The sequence below is a fragment of the Pleurodeles waltl genome, chromosome 3_1 (genome assembly GCF_031143425.1).
Source record: "Pleurodeles waltl isolate 20211129_DDA chromosome 3_1, aPleWal1.hap1.20221129, whole genome shotgun sequence".
Classification (NCBI taxonomy): Eukaryota; Metazoa; Chordata; class Amphibia; order Caudata; family Salamandridae; genus Pleurodeles; species Pleurodeles waltl.
In genome coordinates, this window is record NC_090440.1 from 1,024,591,143 (window position 1) to 1,024,618,811 (window position 27,669).

Genomic DNA, 27,669 nt, shown 5'->3' on the forward strand with positions numbered 1-27,669 from the left:
TAAATATTTCAAACACTAAAATTCTACAAGTAATAGTAGAAAAATCATTAGCATACACTTCTGTTTCTGAAATAACAGTGGTCGGATCAACCCACATTTGTCTCCAGTTTCGAAATTGTGTAAAGGAAATTATGGAATATTTTAGGGGATTTTGCTTTTTTTTTAAGCGGGCAATGTTACTTGGGGCCACATGTATTTGGAATTGTGATTCCCTAATTGTGATTCTAAGTGAATCGCAATTAGGGAATCGCAATTCCAAATTTAAGAAACTCCACTGAGTTTCCTTTGTGATTCCCAGTGGGTCGCAAATAGACCTGCCTCATTAATATTAATGAGGTAAGTTGCAATTTGCAACCCACCAGGAATCGCAAAAATCACAGGGATGGTGGCCTGCTGTTGTCAGCAAACCACCATGTCTGTGATTGCTTTTAAATAAAGCAATCTTTTTTTTTAAACACAGCCGTTTTCCTTGAAGGAAAACAGGCTGCATTTAAAAAGAAAACAAATGAAACGTTTCAGTTTAATTTTTGAAGAATAGGCAGTGGTCCGTGGGATCACTGCCTACTCTTCAAAAACGTTTTCACATGCATTCACAAAAGGGAAGTGGTCGCTTGGGGACCCCTTCCCCTTTGCGAATGGGTTAGCACAAATTTGAAATTGGTGCTAACTGTGATTGTTTTGCGACTGCATTCACGGTCACAAAACAATCATACATACCATTTAGATTTGGTATTAGGAAGGGATGCTCTGAACACGCCCCTTCCTAATACCGAATCGCAAAACCCAAATTGCGATTCGGTAACAAGTTACTGAATCACAGTTTGGGCTTTTTACTTCCCAAAAAGCATTTTTCTAGTCGCAAATGGCCTGATTCTGCGAATCGACCTGTTTGCAACTAGAAAAATGCTTTGTACATGTGGCCCTAGGTACGTTACTGAAGAATACACAATATAGAGCAACTTTGTTCATGGGTGGACGGACTGACTCACACTCGACACAGAACGTATCCTGATTTAACTGGCTAATAACACAGGTAGCAAAGTGACTGTGAACCCAAAGCATCTTTTACAATGGGTACAAGGGGCCTAGGTAAATGTACTTTTTATGAAGCCATTTTTTCCCCTAGCGGAAAAAGTCTATAAAGGGACACAAAGTAAAAATGCAACCTCTAATACTAACTGATTGTACCAATGTACCTGTCCAACTGTATAGCTCTATACAACATATATACGCGTGTGTGTGTGTGTTTATATATTTAAATATTTACACTTAAAAAAACAAAAGTTACAGGGAATTTATAGGAAGGCTCCCATTTTAAATGTACGAAACCATAGAAATTCACCAGTTATAGTTAGAGTTACCTCAAGTAAATATAACTCATGCCTTGTCCATGCACTGCTAATTACCCCACAAATTAATGAGTTATTGTTACCTAAGGGCATGATTTCTAGTTACATGAGGTAACTATAACTCGTGCCTTCGCCATGCACAGTGTTTCTGTAAAATGTTTTACTGCAAATATTAAACTGATATTATCAATGATGTTATCAAAGAAGTCATGAGTGCCACAATTTTTGGAGTAATTAGCAGTGCATGGCAAGGGCAAGAGTTATAGTTACCCAAGGGCACAAGTTATTGTTACTTGAGGTAATTCTAACTATAACTGTTGGATTCCTATGGTTTCATACATTTAAAATGTCAGCCTAACTATAACATTCCTGTAACGTTTGTTTTTTTAAGTGAATTTCTATGTTTTTTTAATTCTATTTCCTAACAATAACATCCCTATAACCTTTGATTTTTTCAGTGAATTTCTATGTTTTTCATAAGGCATAGTAATTTTCATTGCTACACAATAACCCAATCACCACTGCGCACGGCCTTCTGCCATGCGCAGCTGCCATTGCCCACACGGCTGAGGTCAACGCCCTATAAGCACCCAACCTTGGATCATGCACTGCCTTCGCCTGTGCACAGCGGAGGTTATCAGCAAGACTTGGCCTGCAGCCAGACCCTGCGGCCAACTTGCCTAACCACCCGACCCCATGCTGTGCACAGCTCTATGGCCATATATAGCGGAAGTTGGCCACAGCCTCTCTGGGTATCAGAATAGCTGTGAGAGGGTGTATCTGGGGGTGAGAGTGGCTGTGAGAGTGTCTATCTGGGTGTGAGAGTGTGTACATCAGTGTTTTAGTGGGTGCATCAGTGTGTGCGTGTGTCTGTGAATGGGTGCATGAGGCTGTCAGGGAGTGGGTGTGTGAGAGTTTGAGTGGGTCTGTGAGTGGGTGAGTGAGGGTCTGACTGGGGTTGTGAGTAGGTGCACGAGGCTCTGGGTCTGTGAGTGGGTGCATGAGTATCTGAGTGGGTCTGTGAGTGGGTGTGTAAGTGTCTGAGTGGGTATGTGAGTGGGAAAAAGAGACTGAAAGAGAGAGAGGGAAAGAGATAGTGAGTTTTTTAGGCTTTGATAAATGGTATAATTATAATTAGATATTTCTGCTCAATTTGAAAAAAACATGTATTTGCTATTTAAAAAGAGTAAGGTCACCTTTCAGTATGATCCTTAAACACTTTTACTTGAAAAAACAAAAGGGTAACGAGTCCAGCTAGACTCGAACCCTAAACGCTCACTGTGAAGTTCTGTGGGTTTTTTTGTAAGCCCTTTATGGGCTATCTTGGACCATGGGGAGCCTTTAAAGGCAGATGTAGCAAAGGATTTTACCCATTCTGTGTCTATGGGAAAAAGTGTTCGTACATATGGCCCCTAGTTTCTATAGAAAAAGCTTTTTTTTGCTTGCCTATATCTTTGGCGCTACTTGTTGAATCTTCAAAAAAACTTCACAAAAAATTTGACAGTCATGTGCGCTGCTGTCTAGAAAGTTCTGGGGTGATCCGTGAAGGGGGGCCAAGATAAAGGGGGGGTGAAATTTAGAGCATTTCCAATGTTAATTCCCAAAGGAAAAATTGAAGTGATAGCACAAAGACCACTGGATGGAATTACACCAAATTTGTCTGATAGGTAGCTCTTAGTCCAGAAACAGATGTTTTTGTTATTTAGTGTAAATCCATTCAGTAGTTATCGAGATATTAGTTTATATATCTAGGGACATGAACGATTTGCAACCCCTCCTGATCTCATGCTGAAATCCGATTGGCTTACACACTTCAACAAGGTCAGCCATGTTAGGACTCGGCTGTAGTCCCACCGAAAAAAAATAAAAATAAAGAAAATGGACCAAGGTAGAGTCACCCTGATCCCTTAGCCCTGGTGCTGGGGTCCCAGAGGGATAACCTCCCCCGCCAAAAAAGTATATATTGTTTTTAAATGTTGCTACGAATTCTCGGGGGGTCGTGAATCTGCGGCAAAATGTTTTAAACAAGACGGGACCATGATGTGATTGATCCTTTTATTGGGCCTAAATAATGCAAAGAATGCAGCACTCTTAGTCTGAATAATGAGTTTATTAAGGCACTTCACAGGGCTCAAATATACACAAAAATATTAACATGAATGTTTAACTTGAATGCAGCAACACACGTGCAGTTACTAAAATAATCAGCGCAGATGGATATTAATAATCAGAGAAAATGCAATATATAGACCATGAATATATATATATATATATATATATATATATATATATATATATATATATTTATGCATGCACACAGTAAAGCTCGATAATTAGGAATTAAAAATGCATCACCATGGGGATCAAATCAAACATCATACTAGTCTTTTGCCAATGTCTAGCTGTGGAATCTGAGACAGCTGAGACAGGAGGAATTTCCCTAATGGGACTCTGATTTTCCTGAGCAATGTGTCCACCCTCAGGAATAAGCTCCTTCTGACTCAGCACCAAGCTTCCCCACCTTATATACTTTAAACAAATTTAAGAAGAAGGTTCTAATAAGCCCCCTCCCTTCGAGTAAGTTGAGAAATTCAAGCGCTGGCTGTACTGTGTATGTGCTGAAAAACACGCATAGAGAGTGGCCAGAACTCAAGGTGTATTTCCAAGACCCAGCCATACCCTTCTCTTATATAAACATTCTCATCTTTGTACACTCTTATCAAAGCTGTGTAGGAAAGTAGTCTCTTTCTAGCTTGGTTATCCCCACTTTTGGCCTATTTGTCAGTGTGTTTGCTAGCCAGGACCCCAGTAGGTATGCTCTCTCCCTTAAGATTGGTTGTTGGTTACTGTTATCAGAGTATTTTACCCACATTTGGCAAACTGGTGCCCCTTCTAAGTCCTTAGTATATTGTGCCTAGGTACCCAGGGCATTGGTGTTCCAGGGGAACACTATGGGCTGTAGCATATATTTTGCCACCCACAGGGAGCACATGCAAAGGTTTCTGCAGCACGGCCGTTGCAGCCTGCGTGAAAAGGTGCAAGCACCCTTTCCATGCCGTTTTCACTACACCAGGTCACTTATAAGTCACCCCTATAGAAGGCCCTCCAGCCCTGAGGGCAGGGTGCAAAGTACCTGTGTGTGAGGGCACCCCTGCATTAGCAGAGGTGCCCCATGAACTCCAGGCCCAGTTTCCTGGACTTCGTAAATGCGGCGACGCCATTTTATGCATGTACTCGACATAGGTCACTACCTATGTCCAGCTACATAATGGTAACTCTGAACATAGGCATGTTTGGTATCAAACATTTTGGAATCATACCCCAAGGCTTTTGCAAGCATTGGTTGTATGATTCCATGCACTCTGGGGGCTCCTAAAAAGACCCCCAGTATTGCCACTATAGCCTTCTAAGGTTTTCCAGGCAGCCCCAGCTGCTGCCACCCCACAGACAGGTTTCTGCCCTCCTGTTCAAGCCCAGGAAGGCAGAACAAAGAATTTCCTTTTGGAGAGGGGTGTTACACCCTCTCCCTTTGGAAATAGGTGTTACAGGCTTGGGAGGGGTAGCCTACCTAAGCCACTGGTAATGCTTTGAAGGGCACATTTGGTGCCCTCCTTGCATAAACCAGTCTACACCAGTTCAGGGACACCAGTCCCTGCTCTGGCACAAAACTGGACAAAGGAAAGGGGAGTGACCACTCCCCTGTCCATCACCACCTCAGGGGTGGTGCTCAGAGCTCCTCCAGAGGGTCTGTGAGTTTTGCCATCTTGGATTCAAGGTTGGCAGGGAAATCTGGAAACATCTGAGTGGCAAGTGTCAGCAGGTGACGTCAGAGCCCTCCCCTGATAGGTGATTACCTGCTTAGGTGACCAATCCCCTTTCAGGGCTATTTAGGATCTCTCCTCAGATTAGGATTGCAAGACTCCAGCAGGAATCTTCTGCATCCTCTACTTCGACTTCTCACTGAAGAAACTGCATCTGGTCCCTCCAGGAACCTACAAGCTGCAACAAAGAAGCAAGACGCCTCCTGCAACACTGTATCTTTATCTCCTGCCAGCAACTGCAACAGTTTCCCAGTCGTGCATCCTCCAAAACCAGCCCATGTTCAGCCTTCATCAGAAGAGCGTAGGAATCCCCCTTGGGGTGATGACTGGTTGCGTGGATCCCCTCTCTTGCTGAGCTGCATTGATCCTACATCACAGGTGGTGGACAGAAGTGGTCCGGACGGTCCTCTCTTCCAGCTGTCCCATTTTGGTGGAGGTAAGACCTTGCCTCCCCACGCAAGACAGTACCTCCATGCACCTCATCTTTTTCAGCTGCCAAGGCTTGTTGGCATCCTTCCTCCAAGTTTTTCATGTATCTCATAGCTCTGGCCCCCAGCACTCTATCCTGTGATGCACAGCTTCCTGAGTGGTTCTCCAGCGGCGTGGGAGCCTTTGCCGTAGTGCTGTATGGGCCTCTCCTGGAACTTTCTTGTCCCCATGCAGGGGACTCCTGGGTGCACTGCCTGGTCTTCAGTGGATTCGCTGTGATGCTGAGGGCCCCCTCTGACTCCTCCTCTTGGGTAGAGTCCACCTGGTCCTGCCTGGTACCAGGCAGCGCCCTTTTACGCTAACCACGCGCATTGCATGTGCCAAGGCTTGTTAGCTGACTCTGATGATGCAAACCTGACTGCAATCCTCCATCCGCTGTGGGACATCAATTGCACCCTCCAGGAACCCGACTTTGTCTTCTAGGGTACAGTACTGACTTTCCTTCTTCACCGGTGGTTCACCTTTTGCACCTTCATCCGGGTTAGAAGGTGCTCCTGTTCTTCCTGGACTCTTCTGTACTTCTTGGACTTTGTTCCCTTCTTCCACCGGTCTTCTTGTCCAGAAATCGACTGTTGGTGTCTTTCAGTCTCTTCTGGGTCTTGCATTCTTCTTCTTTAGTTCTGTGTGTGTGTTCTTGGAAACTTACTGTGATTTACACCTGTTTTCCTGGGCACCGGGGTGGGCTGTGGTACTTACCTTTTGGTGTTTCTAGTACTCCCTGCTCCCCTCTACACACTACAGTTGCCTAGGTCGGGGACTGAGTTTCACATTCCACTTCTTATTATATGGTTTGTGCTCCCCCTATGCCCTTTTCTAACTATTGTGACTTTCACTAATTGCATTGTTTTCTAACAGTGTATATGCCTATTTCTGCATACTAGTGTATATGCTGTGTGTATTACTTACCTCTTAAGGGAGTATACTCTCTATGGTATTTTTGGTATTTGTGTCACCAAAATAAATTACCTTTATTTTGTAACACTGAGTGATTTCTTTCGTGTGTGAAAGAACTGTGTGACTACAGTGGTATTGCATGAGCTTTGCATGTCTCCAAGATAAGCCTTGGTTGCTCATCCACAGCTACCTCTAGAGAGCCTAGCTTCTAGACGCTGCCTACGCTATACTAATAGGGATAACTGGACCTGATATAAGGTGTAAGTACCATAGGTACACCAGGACAGCCTCCTACATGTTGCATCCCCCATGTTGTGTTCCCTTCCCTGGTGAGAAAAGCGAATACACGTTAACAAGCTGTGCGTGGAAAAATACCTGCGCCACTGATGTAATGGCATTTGAAGCTAAGCTAACCACAAAATGGAGTCAATAGTCAAGATGGAACTGGTGGTTAAATACAGATAGCATTACAACAGGCAACTCAATAAACAGAACCGAGCCACGTGTGTTGGACCTGGCCCTTGTGGCAGGTTCATCCCCTGACTTTTTGCCTCCTTCCTCCTATTTTTTCTGACCTGTCGCTGTTGGCTCTAGAACTCTGAGCACTTTATCACTGCTGATCAGTTTTAAAGTGCAGGTGCTCTCCCTTCTAAAGTTGGTATGATTGGCATATACATATTTGGCATATTTAATTTACCTGTAGGTCCCTTGTTTAGTGGTAGCTCTATACCCAGGGCCTGTAAATTAAATGCTACTAGTGGGCCTGCAGCACTGCTTGCACCACCCACTGAAGTAGCCTTTCAAACCTGTCTCAGGCCTGCTAGCGCAGGGCCTGTGTGCGTAGTTTTCTGCCACAGGGACCTGGCATCTAAATTTACTTGTCAGGCCCAGAACTTCCCTTTTACTACATGTAAGTCAGCCCTAGGGTAGGCCCGAGCTAGCCCTATGGGCAGGGTGCTATGTATGTAGAAGGCAGGACATGAGCCAGATTGCGTGGCCTGTCCTGCTAGTGACAAAAAGCCCATCTTGGTGTCTCACTGCTGTGAGTGGTGCCTTCTCATAGGATTGCATTAGAAATGCCCTTCATTATATGTAGGGGGTATTGTCTGATTTATGAGGGGTACCGTAGACATGTTTGGTATGGTTGTAATGATGGTAAGAAATGCTGCTTACTGGTGTAACTGGATTTTTTATTACTATTACAGAAATGACACTTCTAGAAAGTGAGCATTCCTCTGTGCTTATCACTCTGGTGTTTTCCAGCTTGAATCCAATCCATGTCTGGGCAGAGTGACAGTTGTGCTTTGTGCATATTTTTCAGGCAGCCTGTACATAGGGAGGGTGGAGGTGTCAAAGAGGTGCATCTGCATGCTGAATAGTCTTCCTTGGCTGAGAGAAGGGAGAGGCAGGGAACACCTGCATTTGTAAAAGCTGTGCCCTGGCCTCACACAATAGGGTCATTTACCCCCAACTGATGTTTGGAGCCTGTGCTGGAGGAGAGAGTGGGCTCTCCCAGAACCAGTTGTAACTGGTTGGATCCTCCTCTCCCCCTTCTTTGTAAAACACCCTGAGTATAAGTACAGGGGAATTTTAACCCACAATGGGGTGACACTTTGGAACTTACCTGTAACTGGACACAGAATGCTGGAGGGACTCACCAGGAACCGCCATGGACTGCTGCTACTGTGCTGACCTGTGACCTGCTTGGTCACCTGGAGGAACTGCCACTTGTCTGCATCCACCTTGTGCTGGACTCCTGCTGAGCCCTGCCACCTGTGTTGTTTTCTCTTTTATTGTTGTCCCCCGGGGTCTGGGTGCCATGGCCCTAGCCCCCTGCAACAAGTTCATAGCGCCTGGAGAGCGATTTGCTATCCCTCCCTGAAGTGCTTTGGAAAGTGCTTCCCTGGTGGTGGTCCTTGCGCTTTAAAAGTGCCTTCTGGAATCCTGGAAATCACCGTCACGACCGGGCTTTTTGAGGTTGCCCCAAGCGCTCGTATGTGCTTTATTGCCACAAGGAATCACCGCTGCTACTCTGGCTCTCCAAACAGCCATGCGCGTCTCTGACGCACTTCATTTGGTGCCCCCGGGGCACAAAGTAATGGAGATTGGAGCAAGCGTTGTCCTATCGGCACCCCTGGGACGTAGCACGCTCCGAGGAGCGCCCCCAGGGCACCAGTCATTATCCACTTCTGGGTTGCTTCACCTCCACGACCCTGGGTGAAGAGATCAGAGGAATCGTGTGCATGGGGCGTGTGATGTTCGCCTGCGAAGGGCAGGAGAGAACCCTGGACCTCAGGCTGCCCCGTGAGAGAAAAGCCATGGAATCTGGAGCCGGCCTAGCAGGAGTTCTGGGTTGCGCAACAGCGAGCCTTGGAGGGCTACGGACGCGGTATAGAAGAGGCGGAGTGGCTCATGGAGGTGCCGCCAATGCAAGCTGTCACCCCATGTGCATGCGGACGGCTGCCCAGTGATCGCCCCCTTTGTGGCAGGGCTAGTGGAGGCCCAGGGGGGCCCCCAGTGATCGCAGGTCCCAGAAGGGGCCTGATATAGATATATTGGCGGTTGGCAGGGTGGAAGCCTCATCGGAGGCTCCCCACGCCGCCGGGCCCTCTATTAATGTTTTGGGGCATTGTTGTGGCCACCCCCTCGTTGGAGTGCCAGTGAAGGCCCGTGGACCCCCATGGATCGCGGGCCCCAGGAGGGGCCTGTCATAAATCCAGAGGGGGTGCGTGTCACCCCTTTCCTACCCCAAATCACCGGAGGCCCCCTTTTTTGCGCAGTGGAGCGCCAGGTGCCCCTTTTGATCTCCTCATGGCACTGGAGGTGCCTCAGCATTGTGAAACAGCTACTTTTAAAGGACATATATAGGCCGTGAGTTCCTTATATGAACATTACTGATCTATATGTTGCCTACCTATTTTTATGATGTCTTATATATGTAAGCTAATGTTCCTTTTATGGGCATGACATGCTGATATGTTTTTCTTGACTTGCCATATGTTGTATAGTGTTCCTGAAATGGGCGTTTATGATATCTCTATGACAAGTGCATTTTTGTAGTAATGTGATTCCTGACTACTGCTTATGTTGCAGATTTTTATTATATGTCGGTAGGTAAGTGAGTTACTGATTTTAACAAATAGATCTTTTTGTTACTCGATGTTCATAAATTGTAATTTTTCTAATATATTTAGCTATGAAGAACATGTGACTCCTACACATTGTGACCCTCACTGTCTTATGTATCACATTTTGTACATTGATTTATTCATTTATAGGATTTACTGACAATGTATAATGTGTACATGTGATGTAAAGTGCTCTGATACCCTGCAGTGGGATGAGTAGTGCTGTCTAAGAAATAAAGCAAAAGAGTGGTATTCAAATTGTTATTTGTGAACAGCACGTGACGTCTTGCAGACAGGTCTCTTGTTATTGCTTTTCATCTCGGAGTTCCTGCAAGCAAGTTAGGTTTCATTCCAGTGTCAGGATTCATTAAACGTAACTTCAGAGTTTATTTCGAAAGCTGAGATAATTCTGGCGTATTGTGCAAAGTGTACTGATTTAAATCAAAACGCTACTGGTAAAGTTGAAGTCATTTCATTTTTTTGAGTAGACTGAAATGTGCACAATTTGCAGACTTCTAAATTGGTACATTTTTGAAGTGTCTGTGATGCCTTAAAATGTACAGAGATGCATTTCGAGCAACGTGCAACTTATCCATCATGTGATCAGAATGGAAGTGCTCTTCTACATGAAACTCAAACACTTAACAATGCTATATATATATTTACTGGGAAAAACAAAGGTTACAGGCACATTATAGTTAGGAAATAGAATAAAACAAATCTTAGACATTCATTTAAAAAAACAAAGGTTACAGGGGCATTATAGTTAGGCTCACATTTTAAATGTACAAAACCTTAGAAATTCACCACTTATAGTTAGAGTAACCTCAAGTAACTATAACTCATGCCCTAAGGTATCTATAACCCGCACCCCTGCCAGGCACTGCTAGTTAACCCACAAATTATGGCAGTCATGTCATCTCTGATAACATAATTGATAACATCAATGTAATATTTGCAGTAAAATATTTAACAAAAAAACTGCGCATAGCGGGGGTGCGAGTTATAGTTACCTTAGGGCATGAGTTATAGCTACTTGAGATAACTCAACCTATAAGGTCTCAATAAATTAAACCCAGCTCAACCCTTGGTAGCTTGGCAACGAGCAACAAGGTTTAACTTAGGAGACAAAAGTGTAAAGTATTTAAAAATCACAAAACAGTAAATAAATAAAACACAGAACACAATAAAAATTCAACACCAATTTAGAAAAATAGATTATCTTTGTATGTATGTATGTATGGGGTATTTATAAAGCGCATTCCGGCCCGGGAGCTTCGAAGCACTAACTAAGGTGAGGCAACAATGTCTGTAAAGAGAAAGGTGCAGGCTATCGAGGAAACAGCCATGTCTTAACCCGTTTCCTAAAGATAAGGTAATTGTGCTCTTTTCTGAGATCCAACGGGAGAGAATTCCAAATCCTAGCTGCCGCGATAGTGAAAGCTTTATCCCCCCAATTCAACTTCTTAGTGCGGGGAACCTGGGTTTGAAAGAGCGCAGCAGAAGTGTAGATCGGTACCACTGAAGTTTAGTAGTCATATACTTGGGCCCAATCCCATGCGTGGCTTTATGAGAAATACAGAGAGCATTAAAAGAAATCTGTTGGGCTATAGGGAGCCAATGAAGATTTCTAAGGCTCTCCTTAGCGGAGGCTGATCGTGGCAAATTCAATATTAATCTAGCAGCTGTGTTCTGCATCAGCTGCAGTTTTTTAAGTGATCCTTTGTCCAAGTTAAGCAAGAGGGCGTTACCATAGTCCAATCTAGACATGACCACAGCCAGGGTAGCAGTAACTCTCCATTCTTTTAATAGATAACGAAAACATTTCTTCAATTTCCTCAGAGTCCGCATGCAGGTTTTGATGGTCTGGTTGACCTGAGGTTGAAAAGATAAGTGGTAATCGAAAAGAAATCCTAGATTCCTAGAAGTGGAACCAGGTAGGGGCAGAGTGCCACACTCTTTGGGCCACCAGTTTGGGGACAACTGTGCCCTACTTATCCCAAAGCAGAGAACTTCGGTCTTATCACAGTTCAGTTTTAGCCAGTTGGCCTTCATCCAGCTGCTTACCATCAGCATGCAGGCATTGAACCGAGCCGCGACTATCTCCACATCTTTATTGATGGGAATAATAATTTGAGTGTCATCTGCGTAGGAGGTTGGGATGAAGCCAAAAGAACGTATTAATTCTGCCAGAGGGGCCACATAAACATTAAATAAAGTAGGGCTAAGTGATGAACCCTGAGGAACCCCACAGGGCAGAAGGTAAGCGGGGAATCTAAAGTCTCCACTGTAAATTCGACTTGGCAAGTGTACCCACTTGCCAGGCCTAAACCTTCCCTTTTCTTACATGTCAGACACCCCTAAGATAGGCCCTAGGTAGCCCCAAGGGCAGGGTGCAGTGTATGGTTAAGGTAAGACATATAGTAATGTGTTTTATAAGTCCTGACAGTGAAATATTGCTAAATTTGTTTTTTCACTGTTAAAAGGCCTGTCCCTCTCATAGGTTAATATGGGGGCTACCTTTAAATCTGATTAAAGTGTAGATTCCCTTTGGGAGCGGATGGACATGTGGAGTTTGGGGTCTCTGAGCTCACAATTAAAAAATACATCTTTTAGTAAAGTTGATTTTAAGATTGTGCGTTTGAAAATGCCACTTTTAGAAAGTGAGCATTTTCTTGCTTACACCATTTCCGTGACTCTGCTGGTTTGTGGATTCCCTGCCTGGGTCAGTTTGACAGTTGGGCTGGTTGCACCTCACACTAGATAGTGACACAAAGGGATCTGGGGTGTAGCCTGCATATCCTGATGAGCCATCTGTGCTAGGAGGGAGGGGAGGAGTGGTTACTCGCACCTGAAAGGGCTGTGCCTGCCCTCACACAATGCAGTCTCCAACCCCCCTGGTGAGTGTCTGGGGCCTGGCCTGGGCAATTCAGGATTTCATATTCCAAAGAGACTTTACTTTGAAGTAGGCCTACTTCAAAGGAGAAACTGGGTATAAGAAGGGCACCCAAAACCACAGACTTTAGAACACTGGAAACAAGAGGAACCTCTGCCTGGAGAATGGCTGAAGAGCTGAGGAGAAGTGCTGCCCTGCCTGTGACTGTGCTTTGCGGAGCTATCCTGCAGTTGCTGCTTCTGCCAGAGTAAGAGGGCAAAGACTGGACTTTGTGTGACTTCCATCTTGTGAAGAAATCTCCAAGGGCTTGATTTAGAGCTTGCCTCCTGTTGTTTGAAGTCTCAGGGACAGCAAAGACTTCTCTCTGCCAGCACCTGGAGTCTCTGGAGAGACTCCTGCTCTGACAAGTGGTGCCCTATCCAGTCCTTGGGCCCTTGAAAGGAAAGCTGGTGGAAATCCAAGGAAATCGACTTCGGACGACTTCGGACCGACGCCGCTGCTGAATCCAGTGATGCCGCCTGCACCCGACGCCGTGACCTTTGCTGGAACGCAACGCTCTTTGCAGGCCCGACGCTGCTGCAGCCCCACTGAAGTCCGTGAATCCGTGGAAGTCACCACACCACGTCGTGACCGACGCCGCTCAAAGTGTGCTGGTTCAACGTTTTGCACAGACGCCGCGATCCCCGACTTCACGCCTCGACTTGTTTTCACTCTTCACCAAAGGTACTGTACTTGGGGGTCTACGCGACTCCGTGTCCGGCGCCGCTGGTGTCAGCTTGTTGGGAACGACTCCGTCACGACGCCGTGTTAACACCTCATCGAAGCATTTTGTGTTTCTAGGCGCTATTTTTGAGTTTAATCTTTAAATATTCAAAACTTGACTTGTGTATGTCAGATTTTTGTTGTTTTTTGGTCTTGTTTTGTTTAGATACATATTTCCTATTTTCCTAAACTGGTGTTGTGTCATTTTGTAGTGTTTTCATTAAGTTACTGTGTGTGTTGGTACAAATACTTTACACCTAGCACTCTGAAGTTAAGCCTACTGTCCTGCTTAGCTACCAAGGGGGTAAGCACGGGTTAGCTGAGGGTGATTCTCTTTTACCCTCACTAGAGTGAGGGTCCTTGCTTGAACAGGGGGTAACCTGACTGTCAACCAAAGACCCCATTTCCAACAGGAGCTTTTTCTAAAAAGTTCTCCAATTTTCTCCAAACTTACCGATCTTCTTCCAGAAGGCCATTTTAGGTGTTTTAGGAGTCCACAGCTCACCTCAAGGTTCCAGAACCTCAGAGTTGCTCCTTGAGGGTGTGCGGACTACAACTGCCAGAATGCACCTGGCTCAAACTCCAAGTTGGCCACTTGACAGTGGTCTGCTGGTCATTTTCTTCAGGATTTGATGCAGGGAACTCTGGTTAGCAATTTATCACCTGTAGCAAACAGGGATTCCCCCCTTGAACCAGTTGAAGTCCTTCTTGTGGTGAAGCCCAAGTGTGCAGCCGGTGCTGTCCTTCAGAGTGCAGTGTCCAGTTGCAGGTCAAGGGGCCAGCATGGAAGTCCTTCTTCTCCTGATATTCTTCTTTGAAGGGATCTGGTAGGGATCTGAGGTGAGGGTGCAGCTATTCCATATTTATCCTTGCTCCTGGGTGAACAACAGGGGGGTCCTGGTTCTTCAATCAGATGCAGGGTCCTTCTTCCTGTAATGACCACTTTCTGGGAAGTGTGACAAAAATCAATCCTAGGGAGCAACATTCTTCAAAAATCCATCATGACTGAAACTGATTTTTGGAGGATACATCTGGTTGAGCCCACCCCCTGGTGTGGCTAAAATGCTAAACACACCCCTCTCCTGCCCTCTCCCAATCTAATTAAGAGGGCACCTATTTGTCAGGGGTTGCAGGATGTGAGGGAGGTGCTGGGTTGCTCCAAATGTCCTTCCCTGTCTTTGAATACCAGTTTGGAAGCCCTCCCCCCTTCCTGCTTCCCCATCTGCTGAGGTAGTTCTCCTCCCCCACGCATACCTTTGTGTTTAGCCCAGGCCACTTCACACCTCATCAAGGCAGTCTGGCCAGGCTGCCAGAGGCTGGCCAATCAGAGAAGGGCACTACAGAGCTGAAGAGGCCTAAACCTTCCCTTTTCTTACATGTCAGACACCCCTAAGATAGGCCCTAGGTAGCCCCAAGGGCAGGGTGCAGTGTATGGTTAAGGTAAGACATATAGTAATGTGTTTTATAAGTCCTGACAGTGAAATATTGCTAAATTTGTTTTTTCACTGTTAAAAGGCCTGTCCCTCTCATAGGTTAATATGGGGGCTACCTTTAAATCTGATTAAAGTGTAGATTCCCTTTGGGAGCGGATGGACATGTGGAGTTTGGGGTCTCTGAGCTCACAATTAAAAAATACATCTTTTAGTAAAGTTGATTTTAAGATTGTGCGTTTGAAAATGCCACTTTTAGAAAGTGAGCATTTTCTTGCTTACACCATTTCCGTGACTCTGCTGGTTTGTGGATTCCCTGCCTGGGTCAGTTTGACAGTTGGGCTGGTTGCACCTCACACTAGATAGTGACACAAAGGGATCTGGGGTGTAGCCTGCATATCCTGATGAGCCATCTGTGCTAGGAGGGAGGGGAGGAGTGGTTACTCGCACCTGAAAGGGCTGTGCCTGCCCTCACACAATGCAGTCTCCAACCCCCCTGGTGAGTGTCTGGGGCCTGGCCTGGGCAATTCAGGATTTCATATTCCAAAGAGACTTTACTTTGAAGTAGGCCTACTTCAAAGGAGAAACTGGGTATAAGAAGGGCACCCAAAACCACAGACTTTAGAACACTGGAAACAAGAGGAACCTCTGCCTGGAGAATGGCTGAAGAGCTGAGGAGAAGTGCTGCCCTGCCTGTGACTGTGCTTTGCGGAGCTATCCTGCAGTTGCTGCTTCTGCCAGAGTAAGAGGGCAAAGACTGGACTTTGTGTGACTTCCATCTTGTGAAGAAATCTCCAAGGGCTTGATTTAGAGCTTGCCTCCTGTTGTTTGAAGTCTCAGGGACAGCAAAGACTTCTCTCTGCCAGCACCTGGAGTCTCTGGAGAGACTCCTGCTCTGACAAGTGGTGCCCTATCCAGTCCTTGGGCCCTTGAAAGGAAAGCTGGTGGAAATCCAAGGAAATCGACTTCGGACGACTTCGGACCGACGCCGCTGCTGAATCCAGTGATGCCGCCTGCACCCGACGCCGTGACCTTTGCTGGAACGCAACGCTCTTTGCAGGCCCGACGCTGCTGCAGCCCCACTGAAGTCCGTGAATCCGTGGAAGTCACCACACCACGTCGTGACCGACGCCGCTCAAAGTGTGCTGGTTCAACGTTTTGCACAGACGCCGCGATCCCCGACTTCACGCCTCGACTTGTTTTCACTCTTCACCAAAGGTACTGTACTTGGGGGTCTACGCGACTCCGTGTCCGGCGCCGCTGGTGTCAGCTTGTTGGGAACGACTCCGTCACGACGCCGTGTTAACACCTCATCGAAGCATTTTGTGTTTCTAGGCGCTATTTTTGAGTTTAATCTTTAAATATTCAAAACTTGACTTGTGTATGTCAGATTTTTGTTGTTTTTTGGTCTTGTTTTGTTTAGATACATATTTCCTATTTTCCTAAACTGGTGTTGTGTCATTTTGTAGTGTTTTCATTAAGTTACTGTGTGTGTTGGTACAAATACTTTACACCTAGCACTCTGAAGTTAAGCCTACTGTCCTGCTTAGCTACCAAGGGGGTAAGCACGGGTTAGCTGAGGGTGATTCTCTTTTACCCTCACTAGAGTGAGGGTCCTTGCTTGAACAGGGGGTAACCTGACTGTCAACCAAAGACCCCATTTCCAACAGGAGCTTTTTCTAAAAAGTTCTCCAATTTTCTCCAAACTTACCGATCTTCTTCCAGAAGGCCATTTTAGGTGTTTTAGGAGTCCACAGCTCACCTCAAGGTTCCAGAACCTCAGAGTTGCTCCTTGAGGGTGTGCGGACTACAACTGCCAGAATGCACCTGGCTCAAACTCCAAGTTGGCCACTTGACAGTGGTCTGCTGGTCATTTTCTTCAGGATTTGATGCAGGGAACTCTGGTTAGCAATTTATCACCTGTAGCAAACAGGGATTCCCCCCTTGAACCAGTTGAAGTCCTTCTTGTGGTGAAGCCCAAGTGTGCAGCCGGTGCTGTCCTTCAGAGTGCAGTGTCCAGTTGCAGGTCAAGGGGCCAGCATGGAAGTCCTTCTTCTCCTGATATTCTTCTTTGAAGGGATCTGGTAGGGATCTGAGGTGAGGGTGCAGCTATTCCATATTTATCCTTGCTCCTGGGTGAACAACAGGGGGGTCCTGGTTCTTCAATCAGATGCAGGGTCCTTCTTCCTGTAATGACCACTTTCTGGGAAGTGTGACAAAAATCAATCCTAGGGAGCAACATTCTTCAAAAATCCATCATGACTGAAACTGATTTTTGGAGGATACATCTGGTTGAGCCCACCCCCTGGTGTGGCTAAAATGCTAAACACACCCCTCTCCTGCCCTCTCCCAATCTAATTAAGAGGGCACCTATTTGTCAGGGGTTGCAGGATGTGAGGGAGGTGCTGGGTTGCTCCAAATGTCCTTCCCTGTCTTTGAATACCAGTTTGGAAGCCCTCCCCCCTTCCTGCTTCCCCATCTGCTGAGGTAGTTCTCCTCCCCCACGCATACCTTTGTGTTTAGCCCAGGCCACTTCACACCTCATCAAGGCAGTCTGGCCAGGCTGCCAGAGGCTGGCCAATCAGAGAAGGGCACTACAGAGCTGAAGTGGGCAACTTTTTAGGTAGAATTTAAAACTAGTTATATTAAATCCCAAAATTGTAAGTTGTGGGATTTCTTGTAACATTAAATTTGATACCAAACTCGAGGTATCTGACACTTAAGGGGACTTTGTTAATTAAAACAAAGGCCCTCATTACAACATTGGCGGTAAATGCCGCTTACCGCCGTGCAGAAGACCGCCAACACACCTCCGCGGCTGCGGAATTTCACCACAGCTATTACGACCCACAGCTCGGAATCCGCCAAAATCTAGAAACCCACACAAGTCCGCCACATCAAAGGTCAGTGATAAACTGGCGATAACAAAACCTCCACCGTCACGCCAACAGGAATAGGCCCACACTATCACGACCCATGAATCCACGCGGCGGTCTTTCAACTGCAGTATTCCATTGGCGGTACACACCGCCGCGCCCAAAATACACACACATATACAAAACACTACCACATTGGACATTTTGAAATACACACACCTGATACACATACACACACCACTCCCACACACCCAATACAATATAAAACATACAACCACATTACGCACAAACTCTTACTACCAAAAATTCTGACAAAGGCCAGAGAGACAGCACAGCAAAGACAACACCAGCATACAGAGGGACACAACACCATCACACATACACATCCACGCACAAAACACCACACACCCCTAAACATCACCCCCCACATCACTACACACACCACCTCACACATCACCCACCCCACCCCAAGGCACCACAAAGACACCCCAGATTTTCTGAGGAGGATCTCAGGGTCATGGTGGAGGAAATCATCCGGGTAGAGCCAGAGCTATTCGGATCACAGGTGCAGCACACCTCCATAGCTAGGAAGATGGAGCTATGGCACAGAATTGTGGACAGGGTCAACGCACTGAGACAGCACCCAAGAACATGGGATGACATCAGGAAGAGGTGGAACGACCTACGGGGGCAGGTGCGTTCCGTGGTCTCAAGACACCATATCGCGGTTCAGCGGACTGGCAGCGGACCCCCACCTCCTCCCCCACAACTAACAACATGGGAGGAGCAGGTCTTGGCTATACTGCATCCTGAGGGCCTCGCAGGAGTAGCTGGAGGAATGGACTCTGGTAAGTCAAATCTTAACTATTACATCCCCCACCCTACCTGCATGCTATCACATACCCCCACCCTCACCCCCATCACTCCAACTCCTCACAGATGTCCCACTATCACAAACCGCACATCCCAAAACCAGGCCCTGCATGCAACAACAAAGCATGGACACCCATCACCAATGCATGGCCGCTACACATACCCACACAGACCCTTAAACAATTAGCACACAAGGTCCTACACAGGAATGGAAGCACTGGAGTACAGGGTCACCCACCCATTGCATACCATGGCACACACAGATGCAATAATCATGCTTTTACACCCCTGCAGGACCCCAACCCAACATCACCGTTCAGGAGGTTCCAGACATGTACACTCCACCCCAGAAGAGGCCCACAGTGATGACAGCTGCTCTGTCCAACTGGATCTAGATGACCAGCCCGGCCCATTTGTGACCTCGGGACAGTCGGTTCCCCTCACACTGGCACAGGCCACCACAGAGCCTCCCCCCTCAGGAAACACCAGCACAGCACCCACCCAGCGGGCCCATATCTCTGTCCCCAGGACACGTCAAGCAGCAGTGTGTCCACCACTACAGGGAACCCAGGCTAATCCACCACCCCAAGAACAGCAGGGACCTGGGGGCAGTGGTAGTAGGCACACGGTTCAGGGGACAGAGGCCCAGGAACACAGGGGCACTGGGAGGGCTGCTGTGTGATAGGGGGAGGACAGGCCCAGGGAACCCACTCTCCACGAGGCCCTCTCCAACATCATGGGAGCCTACCATCATTCCCAGGAGACAATGGCAACGGTACTAGCCAAGCTTCAGGAGACCCAACGGCTCAGGAGGAACAGTATTATGGGTTCAGGGAAGAACTCAAATCCATCAATACCACCCTGGGCACCATTGTAGGGGTAAGAACACAAAAGCCAGGGCACACCAAGCGTATGATGTTCACATGGTATATCTAAGTGGTGATTCAAGAATTCAGTCAAAGTCCAGGTACGTAGATGACACAAGAAAAGTTATTGAAGGTGAAAGCAAATGGTCACAGTTCCAGTCAGATGACCATGTATGATATAAGTCCAAGACAGCAAAACAGCCGACACGTGTTTCGTCTTCCAGACTTTGTCAAGGCTTTAGCTATGTGGACATGTTAGGATGAAGATAAATGCATTGGAGTCCCGTAGGTTTATATGCAAGAAGAATGGCTCCTGATAAGCCAATCAAGTGCAAGTACTGGTAGCAACAAGGGCTATGATAAGCCTTGGAAAAAATTTAATTATGCCGTGCCGATCACTTCGGTGATAAGTATACTTGTGTCACCTACTTAACTGGACTTCGACTGAATTCTTGAATCACCACTTGGATATATCACATGAACATCATACGTTTGGTGTGCCCTGGCCTTTGTGTTCTTATTGTTTAGGTTTCCACTCACTGCCTTCAGTGGGTGAGCCTGTTGACACCTGAGGTGGCAGGTGTTTGGCTAGCCTGGCACCCACTACTAACATTTGTTCGAGTAAAGGACTACTACTGATGGACATTTGTTTAACTTTTGTTGATGTGCAAGCACCTTTGGCATTATCTAATTTTTTCGCACTTTCATACCATTGTAGGGGTGCTGAAGGAACTTGTGAACACCAGGAGGGACACTGTGGCACAACTAGGGGCCCCTGACACTAGCCTGGATGATGAACTGCCCTCCACCTCCGCCAGCACTAGTGGACAGGAGGCACCGCCACAGGACCACGACACCAGCACCCCACCTCCTGCAGATGGAGAACCACCCCGCAAGCAGTCTCTGAGATCCAGGACAAAGACAGAGAACAATGCGAAGACGCCCCACCAAGAAATGAGACCACCCTTATTGTCATCCTTCTGTCCCACTTTGTCACCCTGCCCATCCTTAAACTGCCCCAGCTCCACTTCCTATGCCCCTTTGGACAATGCACCTGTGAGACCAATAGACTGGACTCTGCCATGGACATTCCTCCACCATCACCCCTGACCATTTTACAACCCCCTCCCCTATTCAGCACTTAAATAAACACCCTTAAGCCACAAAACAATCTGGAGTAAGTCTGTGCTTTCACCAATGTGTACTTGCAATAACTGAGGGAAATAGCAATGCCCATTGTATTGTCAACATACCTATGTCACACAGCTCTAGTCCATGAGGAAACATAGAAGAGGTAACACAGTGGGACCCACATCTGTGAAATCGATAGGGAAAGGTACAAATCAGGGTCCATACACTGGGTGAAAGTGACAGACAGATGAGAGGTTGAACAAGTGTATCAGATGTAGGAGGCGGTGATGTCTTCTTATCTGTGTCTCACTGGAAGTATTCATGGATAACGGTGTTTCTGTTGTCTATGTCCTCTTCTTCTGTCACCTCTTCTTCACTGTCCACAGGCTCCACAGGTGCCACAACACCTCCTTCAGGACCATCCTCCTGCAGAAAAGGCACCTGTTGTCGCAAAGCCAAGTTGTGCAGCATACAGCAGGCCACGATGATCTGGCACACCTTCTTCGGTGAGTAGTATAGGGAACCACCTGTCATATGGAGGCACCTGAACCTGGCCTTCAGGAGGCCGAACATCCTCTCTATAACCCTCCTAGTTCGCCCATGTGCTTCATTGTAGCGTTCCTCTACCCTTGTCCTGGGATTCCTCACTGGGGTCAGTAGCCATGACAGGTTGGGGTAGCCAGAGTCACCTGCAAATGTCGAGGGACAACTGTTAGACACACACTAACCCTTAGGGGACTAAGGCCACATGTGTCCCATCAATGGCACCTATGATGTTGGGAATATGTCCCAGAGCATAGAAGTCACCTTTCACTGTGGGCAAATCCTCCACCTGAGGGAACACGATGTAGCTGCGCATGTGTTTCAGCAGGGCAGACAACACTCTGGACAACACGTTTGAGAACATAGGCTGGGACATCCCTGATGCAATGGCCACTGTACTTTGAAAATACCCACTTGCCAGGAAATGGAGTACTGACAGGACCTGCACTAGAGGGGGGATACCTGTGGGAAGGCGAATAGCTGACATCAGGTCTGGCTCCAACTCGGCACACAGTTCATGGATTGTGGCACGATCAAGTCTGTTGGTCACAATTACATGTCGCTCTTCCATTGTCGACAGGTCCACCAGTGGTCTGTACACCGGAGGATGCCGCCATCTCCTCACCTGCCCCAGCGGACGTGCTCTATGGATGAGAACAGTGAGCAGAGGGTCATCCAACACGGAGGTACGAAAACACAACTTTATTGCTCACATTTGTAAATCCGCTATGTGCATGTCTTAGTGTGTATGCAAGGCCTAGATATGTGTGACGCATTTAAAACTAATGCCATGTGCCCCCCTGAAATGGCGGCTGCCTGACCTGTAAGGTGGGACAATGGGATATGAGCTAACTGCGCTGGCGGTGTACACCGTCGCTGTAGGCGGTGGAAGACCGCGGCGCAATCCTGCATTGGTTAACATTGGAGCCTATGGGTCCCAGGAGCCAATGACGATGTACGCCGGCGGTGACGGTACACACCACCGCGGACGTGACCGCCATTTTCTCTCTGTTCCCTCACTTGATACCTGATCTTCGACAGGAGAGGACCTATACTGCAAGTGCTGCTGTGACCTCAGTCTGGAAGCAACAATGGCTCATGTGTCTGGGGAAAGGGCCCCTGCCTTCACATCGGAGGAGTTGGACAAACTAGTGGATGGCGTCCTCCCCCAGTACACGCTACTCTACGGTCCTCCAGACAAACAGGTGAGTACACTGTGAGCATGCTGTATGGGCAATGCCTGTTTGGAGTGGTGTGGATGGGAGATGGGGTGGAATGAGGCGTGCATGAAACGACGGTGAGTGTATGTGCGTCAGGGCAAGGGTGGGAACGTGGACCAATGACTGTGACGGTCCAGACGGTTATATTTTCTCCTTTTCCCCTGTACTATTCCTGTAGGTCAGCGCCCACCAGAAGAAGGATAATTGGCGTGCCATCGCCAAGGAAGTCCGGACCCTGGGGGTCCACCACAGACGGAGCACCCACTGCCATAAAGGATGGGAGGACATTCTTATCTGAAGCAAGAAGACGGCGTAGGCCCAGCTGGGGATGGCCTCCCAACGTGGGAGGGGTGCCCGTCATACTATGACCCCCCCCTGATGTTCCGGATCCTGGGGGTGGCGTATCCGGAGTTGGATGGGCGGTTGAGGGCATCACAGCAGCCACAAGGGGGAGAGTACACTCTCATTCAGCGGATTCAGTGCGCATGGGAGGTGTATGGGTGGGGGAGGTGGGCAGTGTGTTCCCCTAGGCCAGGGCGAGTATTGCAGGCAAGGTCCCTCCATGAGGCAGGCTATGTGGTACCCCACCCCACCAGTGATAAGAACCATCTACCCCTACTCAGGCTCCTGTGACTTCCATGTGGCAAGCAATCGGACATAGGCCTTGCACCCCATGTCCCTGTGATTAATTATGGAACTCTTAGAGCATGGCGTAATGCTGAGGGCTGCTGTGTCTGTAGTGTCCGCCTACGGTAGCGGTATAACATGTACTGCACATGTCCTTCTACTTTCTTTCCCCCCCTTTTTGTGGTCTCCCTGTTCTTGTGTGCATTAGCATCATCAGGCGGAGGAGCTGTGCCACCGGAGAAGGAGGAAGCTGCATCCCACATGGCCCTGGAGGGTGAGACTACGGACTCCGAATTAACCAGTGGGACGGAGGGTGAGGGGAGCTCCACGCTGGGGACAGGAGCTGAGACCAGCGACACCGACTCCTCCTCTGATGGGAGCCTCCTTGCTGTGGTGGGCCCCTCTGTGCCCACCGCATCTACAGGTACAGCCGCCACACCCCCTACCAGCACTGCCCTCCCAGCAGCCCCTCAGCGTGTGCCCCGTGGCTGCTCACCCAGGAGGGTGGGCATCTCCTTCGCCCCAGGCACCTCAGCACCTGCCCCTGTCAGCCCTGCTGCCCTCAGTAAGGAGGCCATTGACCTCCTTAGATCCCTCACTGTTGGGCAGTCTACCACTCTGAATGCCATCCAGGGTGTAGAGAGGCAGTTGCAAGAGACAAATGCATACCTGGAGGGCATTCATTCTGGTCAGGCAGCCCAACAGCAAGCTTTTCAGACTCTGGCCTCAGCACTGATGGCAGCCATTGTCCCTGTGTCCAGCCTCCCCCCTCCAACTTCCTCCACCCAGATCCAATCCCCAGTACCTCAGCCTATCCCAAGCACACCATCAGACCAGCATGCACCCACCTCAACACACAAGGGTAGCTCTGGCAAACATAAGCACCACACATCCCACAGGCACTCACACAAGCATCATACTCATGAACACATACCAACAGCCACTTCCTCCACTGTGTCCCCCTCCTCCACGTCTCCCTCCTCCCTCCCTGTCACATCTCCACTAACACCTGCATGCACTACATCTTCAGCCACTACGTCCATCACCAGCACGCCCATCACCACACACCGCTCACGTGCACTCAACAGCCCACTATCATTCACACATCCCCTGTGTCCTCTCCCAGTGTGTCTGTGAGAACACCTCCCAAACTACACAAACGCAGTCACACACTGTGAGAAGGTAGCCTCTTTCTAGCCTTGTTACCCCCACTTTTGGCCTGTTTGTGAGTGTATGTCAGGGTGTTTGTCACTGTTTTCACTGTCTCACTGGGATCCTGATAGCCAGGCCTCAGTGCTCATAGTGAAAACACTATGTTTTCAGTATGGTTGTTACGTGTCACTGGGATCCTGCTGGTCAGGACCCCAGTGCTCATAGGTTTGTGGCCTATATGTATGTGTCACTGGGACCCTGTCACACAGGGCCCCAGTGCTCATAGGTGTGCATGTATATGTTCCCTGTGTGGTGCCTAACTGTCTCACTGAGGCTCTGCTAACCAGAACCTCAGTGGTTATGCTCTCTCATTACTTTCAAATTGTCACTAACAGGCTAGTGACCAATTTTACCAATTTACATTGGCTTACTGGAACACCCTTATAATTCCCTAGTATATGGTACTGAGGTACCCAGGGTATTGGGGTTCCAGGAGATCCCTATGGGCTGCAGCATTTCTTTTGCCACCCATAGGGAGCTCTGACAATTCTTACACAGGCCTGCCACTGCAGCCTGAGTGAAATAACGTCCACGTTATTTCACAGCCATTTTTACACTGCACTTAAGTAACTTATAAGTCACCTATATGTCTAACCTTTACCTGGTAAAGGTTAGGTGCAAAGTTACTTAGTGTGAGGGCACCCTGGCACTAGCCAATGTGCCCCCACATTGTTCAGAGCCAATTCCCTGAACTTTGAGAGTGCGGGGACACCATTACACGCGTGCACTACATATAGGTCACTACCTATATGTGGCTTCACAATGGTAACTATGAATATGGCCATGTAACATGTCTATGATCATGAAATTGCCCCCTCTATGCCATCCTGGCATAGTTGGCACAATCCCATGATCCCAGTGGTCTGTAGCACAGACCCTGGTACTGCCAAACTGCCCTTCCTGGGGTTTCACTGCAGCAGCTGCTGCTGCCAACCCCTCAGACAGGCATCTGCCCTCCTGGGGTCCAGCCAGGCCTGGCCCAGGATGGCAGAACAAAGAACTTCCTCTGAGAGAGGGTGTGACACCCTCTCCCTTTGGAAAATGGTGTGAAGGCAGGGGAGGAGTAGCCTCCCCCAGCCTCTGGAAATGCTTTCTTGGGCACCGATGTGCCCAATTCTGCATAAGCCAGTCTACACCGTTTCAGGGACCCCTTAGCCCCTGCTCTGGCGCGAAACTGGACAAAGGAAAGGGGAGTGACCACTCCCCTGACCTGCACCTCCCCTGGGAGGTGTCCAGAGCTCCTCCAGTGTGCTCCAGACCTCTGCCATCTTGGAAACAGAGGTGCTGCTGGCACACTGGACTGCTCTGAGTGGCCAGTGCCACCAGGTGACGTCAGAGACTCCTGCTGATAGGCTCCTTCAGGTGTTAGTAGCCTATCCTCTCTCCTAAGTAGCCAAACCCTCTTTTCTGGCTATTTAGGGTCTCTGTCTCTGGGGAAACTTCAGATAACGAATGCAAGAGCTCATCCGAGTTCCTCTGCATCTCTCTCTTCACCTTCTGCCAAGGAATCGACTGCTGACCGCGCTGGAAGCCTGCAAACCTGCAACATAGTAGCAAAGACGACTACTGCAACTCTGTAACGCTGATCCTGCCGCCTTCTCGACTGTTTTCCTGCTTTTGCATGCTGTGGGGGTAGTCTGCCTCCTCTCTGCACCAGAAGCTCCGAAGAAATCTCCTGTGGGTCGACGGAATCTTCCCCCTGCAACCGCAGGCACCAAAAAGCTGCATTACCGGTCCCTTGGGTCTCCTCTCAGCACGACGAGCGAGGTCCCTCGAATCCAGCGACTCTGTCCAAGTGACCCCCACAGTCCAGTGACTCTTCAGCCCAAGTTTGGTGGAGGTAAGTCCTTGCCTCACCTCGCTGGGCTGCATTGCTGGGAACCGCGACTTTGCAGCTACTCCGGCCCCTGTGCACTTCCGGCGGAAATCCTTTGTGCACAGCCAAGCCTGGGTCCACGGCACTCTAACCTGCATTGCACGACTTTCTAAGTTGGTCTCCGGCGACGTGGGACTCCTTTGTGCAACTTCGGCAAGCACCGTTTCACGCATCCTTGTAGTGCCTGTTTCTGGCACTTCTCCGGGTGCTACCTGCTTCAGTGAGGGCTCTTTGTCTTGCTCGACATCCCCTCTCTCTTCAGGTCCAATTTGCGACCTCCTGGTCCCTCCTGAGCCCCAGCAGCGTCCAAAAACGCCAAACGCACGATTTGCGACTAGCAAGGCTTGTTGGCGTCCTTTCAGCGGGAAAACACTTCTGCACAACTCTCCAAGGCGAGAGGGATCCGTCCACCAAAGGGGAAGTCTCTAGCCCTTTTCGTTCCTGCAGAAACCTCAGCTTCTTCTGTCCAGTAGAAGCTTCTTTGCACCCGCAGCTGGCATTTCCTGGGCATCTGCCCATCTCCGACTTGCTTGTGACTTTTGGACTTGGTCCCCTTGTTCCACAGGTACCCTAGATTGGAAATCCACAGTTGTTGCATTGCTGGTTTGTGTCTTTCCTGCATTATTCCTCTAACACGACTTCTTTGTCCTTAGGGGAACTTTAGTGCACTTTGCACTCACTTTTCAGGGTCTTGGGGAGGGTTATTTTGCTAACTCTCACTATTTTCTAATAGTCCCAGCGACCCTCTACAAGGTCACATAGGTTTGGGGTCCATTCGTGGTTCGCATTCCACTTTTGGAGTATATGGTTTGTGTTGCCCCTATCCCTATGTTTCCCCATTGCATCCTATTGTAACTATACATTGTTTGCACTGTTTTCTAAGACTATACTGCATATTTTTGCTATTGTGTATATATATCTTGTGTATATTTCCTATCCTCTCACTGAGGGTATACTCTAAGATACTTTGGCATATTGTCATAAAAATAAAGTACCTTTATTTTTAGTATAACTGTGTATTGTGTTTTCTTATGATATTGTGCATATGACACTGAGTGGTACGGTAGTAGCTTCACACGTCTCCTAGTTCAGCCTAAGCTGCTCTGCTAAGCTACCATTATCTATCAGCCTAAGCTGCTAGACACCCTATACACTAATAAGGGATAACTGGGCCTGGTGCAAGGTGCAAGTACCCCTTGGTACTCACTACAAGCCAGTCCAGCCTCCTACACACACCTACCCAACAGCCATCCACCTCACGACAGCCTCCAGCCCATGCACCTTCACCCAAAGTCAGCAAACGAACACCTCCTACAACCACTACCTCTTCCTCCACTCCCAAACCCCCTCCATCTACCCTTCCCAGTGTGTCTAAAAAACTTTGCCTGTCAAACCTTGACCTCTTCCCTACACCTCCCCCCCTTCCGTCCCCTTTCCATGTCCCAACCCAGCACCTCAGCCACCACATCACCGGGAACAGTGGTGCCACCAGTAACCGGTTTCTGGAGTGGGCCAAGCAGCAGGGCAGTCAGTGTGCCAAGGAGCCAGCCCAAGGACATTCTCCAACCTCAGAAACTAAAGAAGTTGGCCACAGCCCAGAGGGAGAAGGCCAAAACACCTGCCACCAAGGGGTCTCCCAGGACTACAGTTGTGAGTGGCAAGACAGCTGCGCCACC

At 48.3% G+C, this 27,669-nt stretch overlaps 1 protein-coding gene across 3 annotated transcripts in view; it reads right to left on the reverse strand.

Moving 5' to 3' along the window:
- Nucleotides 1-27,669, reverse strand: part of GRB14 (growth factor receptor bound protein 14) — a 1,076,705-nt gene that overhangs the window by 331,345 nt on the left and 717,691 nt on the right. The window lies entirely within an intron of this gene.